Source organism: Pan troglodytes, chromosome X, assembly GCF_028858775.2.
Source record: "Pan troglodytes isolate AG18354 chromosome X, NHGRI_mPanTro3-v2.0_pri, whole genome shotgun sequence".
Classification (NCBI taxonomy): Eukaryota; Metazoa; Chordata; class Mammalia; order Primates; family Hominidae; genus Pan; species Pan troglodytes.
This window is the reverse complement of record NC_072421.2, coordinates 149386039-149392110: the sequence shown is the minus strand read 5'-3', so window position 1 is coordinate 149392110 and position 6072 is coordinate 149386039.

Below are 6072 nucleotides of genomic sequence, written 5' to 3'. Positions count from 1 at the left end.
TCATAGGGCATTTAGGAGCATATTTTAAAATTTCCAATATTTGGGCATTTTTCAGACATCATGGTGTTTGATTTTGAGCTTAATTACATTATGGTCTAAGAAGATGTTTTATATTACTTCTATTCTTTTCAATTTGTAAGATTTGTTTGATGGCCTAGAATACCATATACCTTGGTAAATACTTCATGCACACTGAAGAGGAATGCTTATTCTGCTATTGTTGGATGCGTTTTTTTTTTTTTAATTTTAATTAGGTCAGAGTAGTTAATGGTGCTGTTCAGGTCATGTATTTCCTCCCTGATATAAGTTTTCTGCTTACTTTTTCTCTAAAATACTGAGAAACAATGCAGAGTTTTGAAAAATATATAGTCCCAAGAAGCCACAACCACAGTGAAGGTGCAAAATATATTCATCATCCCCAAAAGTTTATTCCTATTATTTTGCTGTCAAACCATCCCTTCAGTAAAAGTGACCCGCATTGAGCTGAAGTGAGCATCTGCCAACCATGAACACTTTCCCTTACAACAGAGGCAGGTAGGCACAGAGAGGGGCAGTTATCCTCGCACACAGGCAGTATCCAGGAAGAAAACCAGATCGGTAGTGTCATAGAAGGCCAGCTTGCTGGCCTGGTCACAGGACGTCCCTCCCTTTCTTGTGCACTGCCTGCCTCCAAGTCTGGCTCTGCCTTCCTGGCCTCCCTGGCTCAGATGAGTGATTCATCCCTCTGCAGTTATGATCCAGGAATTTCAACCTTGCCCAACTCCCACCTGCTTCCTTAGCATGACCCAAGTACTGCTTCTTGACTAAGGCAGAATATCTAGTCTGCTTTATACACCAGACATCTGGACTTTGGTCCTAAAGGTTTCCTGAGGAAGGCACATCAAGCCAAAGGCAGTAACCTTTTATTTCCTCACCCAAGTGCCACATGGGAACCACAAGTGACAGGCTGTTTGACATCTTGTAGTCACACTCTGAGCACTGGGGTGTTGCAGACAAAAGTCTTGGTAAGCCTGGTGAGGAAGATATTTTTCCACTAGTTTCTCTGGCACTCTCTTTTCCAGCAGCCCCTAAGCCCACTGCCAAATGCAAGAGTCTCATGCTCTGCCACATTGCAGCTCAGCCACAGTGATCCTCTCGGCACCTTGGGGATTAGGAACACAATGTGGTGAGGCACTTATAGATGACAGTCTAACAGCTTGCTCTATTCCCATTTTTCTGCTAAAAACTGAGTCCCCAAGGGGGGACTAAGACATTGAAGCTAACACGTTACGGTTTCCCAAGCTCTTTAATATATAGTATTGGAATAAAGGCAAAAGGAGGCTCCTATTTCCATTTTTGGAAGTCAGAATCCTGGAGTTCTACTTGGTAAAGTGTCTTGCCCAGGGTAAGGGGCTTTTGATGTTTCCACTGCCCTGTGAAACCTTTTCCACAACTGGCATAGTGGCTCAGTTGGGCCAGCCAGAGCTCTGCTCCTGAGCAGCTGTGAGTATCCCGTGTTCTTTACAAAGAACACTGTACAGAGCAAGGAATATCTGTTACTGCCAAGTAGAATAGCTGGCAGAACCAGCAAGAACCTTAGAGGTCCTCATTCTATGGAGGAAACTGAAGACCAGAGACAACAGGATCTTGTCGAAGATCACAAGCAAATTCATCAATGGCAGAGCTGAGCTGCTATTGCCTGGCAGGCTTGGGATCATCCAGGGAAAATGTGGCTGTTTCCTGTGGTTTCACCTGCCTATGTGTGCCTCTAAGAGTGTGCCACTATTCTTTCATTGCCCCTCCCTCTGTCTGCATAGGCCATGTGGATTGTCCTGCCAGCCTCTCTCCACCCCTGCAGGGTCAGTGCCACTGGTTACTACAGTTCAGTGGCCAGGCAGAGGACCTTGTGGTCTCATAGACCCCCAGATGACTGGAGGGGAATACCCTGAGAAGTCCCAGGATCAGCCTTTGTCTTCCTGATGGAGAGCCCCACTCATCACTTCTCCTGCCTCTGGCCTCTCACTGACTTGGCTTGAATCCGTCACTCCTGCTCCAGCCCAGGCCCTGTTTTCCCTGCCTTCTATGCCTCTGGGGATTTATTCATAGCACTTCCATCCTCCTCTCTCAGACTCATCTTTCCTTACCACCAAAAGCCACAAGCTGGGAGGCTGGGCCCTCTTCTCAGTGTTTCTGTGGACTTCATGAGTCTTCCCAAAAGTTTTGAGAGGTCCAGGTTACCATGCTCAGGAATAGAGGCTAGAAAAGTGAAGTAACTTGCTGCAAGTCACACAGACACTAAGGAGTAAAGCCAGGATTGGAACCATAACTTGGATTTCAAAGCCTGGGCTCCTGCCACTGCACATGAGCCTCCCTCTCTAGGTGGCCTGGAGTCTCCTGCTAGGAGTGAAGAAGCAATTGTGGCATCACGGTGATGGGGCAAAATGAGAATCAGAATACCTCGATCGATTCCAGTTCCAGCTTGGCCCCTTGCTGCCTATGCAGCCTTGCCATAGCCACCTCATCTTTCTGGGCCTTGGTTTCCCAGCTATATAGTGTGGACTACCCTGCAAATCCTTTCTAAACTTCGGTCAGTCAACATATGTTTAGCGCACACCGATTTTGTGCTAGATTGTTCCAGGCACTAGGGGACAGTTACATAAAGTCTCAAGGAGCTCATAGTCTATTGAGGGCGGAGGGTTAGAATACGTAAATAAATGACCAAAGTAGATTATTCGTTGCTTGCTGAGTGCTACAAAGGAGATTCACTAGGAAAAGCGGTGGGAAGTGCTGGGGGTGGGGGGCTGCTTTAGCTAGGATGCTAGGAGCTTAGGGTTGGCATGTGGCTCTAGCAGAAAAGCACATGTGGAAATGCTCAGCACACCAGGACATAATGCAAGAAGGGCAGGCCAGTTGGCCTCTTACCTTCAGATCCTCATATCCCATTCTCAGTCTTAGCCATCTGCTCCTACTTCCTGGTCTTCAACTTGCCCTGGCTTGAATCCCTTGCTCCAGCTCCAGCTCGGGCCCTATTTCTCCGTCATCCATGCCTCCAGGGCTTTCTTTGTAACACTTCCATCCTCCTCTCTCAGACTCATCTTTCTTTAGCGTTGTCTGAGGTGCACCTACTGGGAGAAACCTGCCCCTCTCCAGCTCCTTCTGAGGCCTCACATATATGTCTTCTTATGCTCTGGCCTACAGGAAGTGATTCTGTGTAAGAATAGCTCTTAGCATGCGGATACTTCACTTAGCCCACCAGACAGGATCTCAGAAGGCTATGACTGCTTCAGAACCATTTTGGTGGCTCCTAACGTTACCCAGCATGCTGCTTGGCACAGAGGAGGAGTGGTGCTCAGTTTTTGTTGTTTGACACTGTCCATAGTGGCAGCAAGGCTTACAAGCTCTTAAACTGAAGGCTTTGTAAAGCCTGGTACTGCCAGGGTAGAGACAAGCAGAGGCTGGTGGTAGGGAGAAAGGGAATATAGGAGAAGAGAGCACTGGGTTTTTCCAAAATCACTGAGATAGAAGACCTAGAACCTTCCTTCATGAAATACTCTTTTCTCTATGTTCTCACAGATCACTTTCTTCTGACTCTCTTCTCATTACCGGCTGATCCCCCTCAGTTTTCTCTGTCCAACCATTAAGTGTGGGTGCTCCTCAGGACTGTGCCCCAAACCCTCCCAGCTTCTCCTCTCTGTCATCATACACTCCCTGGCTAATATTATTCATTCTCTCTCTCCAGCCTCGTCTCTCTCCTGAGCTTCTGAGCTGAGTATATGGTTGTTTCCCAGGTCCCTCTACCTGGAGGCCTAACAGGCATCTCAGCCTCAATAAGACCCAAACCAGCCTCATCTCCTACACTCCCACACAAGAGTACCATGATTAATCCAGCAGTCATCAGAATTGGAAATAAGTGCTCACCACGCCACCTATTTCACTTCTAAATAACTTCTAACTCCATCTTCTCATCTCCATCTCCACTGCCACCATCTTGATATAGGCCCTTATGCTGGTCCATTTGCCCTCAGAGCTATTCATCACCCTTCCTCTGCTCAACTCTGTTTTTCAGGCTGCATTTTCTAATCTCTTGTGCCTCTTGGAGGGAGATTGGAGGGTGAGAGGAAGGGGGAAACCAGGAGGGTATATATTTTGTTCCTCTCTCTGCCTTAAACTGCATCCGTCTCCCCTGTGATTCCATTTCCCACCAACAGACACTCCATGATTCCAGTTTCCACCAGGTGACCCTGTCCCAGGATTCTGGAAACCCTGGTTCCATTCTTTGTCTCTCCAGCCAAGGGCTGGTAGTGATTTCCTGCTGTTACTTATCTCTGGGTTGACTCATCGTATGCAATTTGGCTCATCAGTAATTCCATCTCCTATGTAACTAGTTCCCTGCATTACATTTATCCTCTAAAAAAAAAGTGGAATGGCTTCTCTTTCCCTGGTTGAACCCTGACTGATATAGCCCTTATTACTTCTAGCCTAGCTTATTGTAACAGCTTTTTAGTAAATCATCCTGATTCTAGTCCTATTTCTCTCTAATTTTCTCTTAACCCTGCAGACGGAGAAATATGCCTTACGATAACTTTTCATAAAACTTTTCAAGAGCTCCCCATTGCCTAGAAGATGTAGTCCTTACCTTGGTTTGCAGTCTAATGGTGGGATGGATGGGAGAGGAGACCATTGCCAGTGTTTGGTTACCAGATAGGGGCCAGGGCAGCAAGTGAGGGATTTCCCTTAGCTACCGACTCAGTTTCAGATTCCCTCCTCACAGAAGGGAAGGTGAGCTCTCAAAAATAGCCTTGGTGAGTAATAAAGATTTCAAGACCCCCTGACTGATCCAGACCAACCAATTGGAAGCTCCTGCTTCATCCACTTGCTACATTTACAGGACATTCCTGTCACAACAGAGGACCAAAGTATACCTGGCAAATAAGCTCAGGAGAGTATTTTCTTTACATAGTTCTCCTGGCTTAAAAATTGAATTTGTAAAAATTTTTAAAGAACTTTGATACAATTGGATTTTTTAAAGATCAGGGTGTCAGGGCTCAAGGAAAATAAAAATTAGAAGAAAAAAGATGGAGCCAGGGATAAGTTTGTGCAAACCACGCATGCTGTGGGATTCTGTACTTTTGGCTTAGCTTGGAATTTTTTAGCAGCCGGTTCTAGGAGAAAAACTCTCCTTTACATGATCCTCAGGGTTCGAAAGACAAAAACCAACCACTGGCTCATAGAAGCAAAACTATTTCACATAATACATGAGAAAGAAATTGCTTCTAGGGATCTTCATAAAGAGGACAAGACGGACTTAGTGAACAACATCCTCAACAACATTTTAGAAGTTCTAAGGGAGGCTTCTGTCAGAATTAGAGAACATTTCCCTGGGTTCATGGTTTAAGTGTATATGCTGTTGGGGAGAAGAGGATCTGGAGTTACATTTTATCTGCTTTGTATTATTTTTGCCATTGTTTCCTCAGACTCCTGTACTGTAATGCTTACTGAACTTGTGATGACCTAGAATTCTTCTACCTTTGCCTCTCCCTTGGTTAATATACCAGGTCTATGTCATGTGGACATTTACTAATCCATCCAGCAACCACTTATGGATAACCTACTGAACTTCCGGTACTACAGTGGTGAAGAGGATTGATACAGCTTCTGCCACTAGGAAATTGAAAATGTAGTGTGGGGAGACAGATGATAAATAAGCCAACAGATAAATAAAGTAAACAAAAATATTGATAATGATGATGGCTTGCAGGAAATAAAACACAGTAATGGGATAATGTTTGGGGTAGGGGGATGCTAATTTGTATAAGATGGTTAGGAAAGGACTTTCTCCAGGGTTAAAAGTTGAGCTCATACTTGAATAATGTGAAGGAAGAAACCATACAAAGTTCTTGGATGAAAGTAATTCAAGAAAATGAGACAATCAGTGTAAAGGCCTTGAGGTTGAAAGCAGCTTATTCAAAGAACAGGAAATAGGTCAGTATAACTGGAAGGAGTAAAGCAAGGAAAATGGTAAGAGATGCAAACAGGGAGGTAGTCAGGGGCCAGATTATGCAGGACCTTTGTAAGTCAATCAATTAATAACTT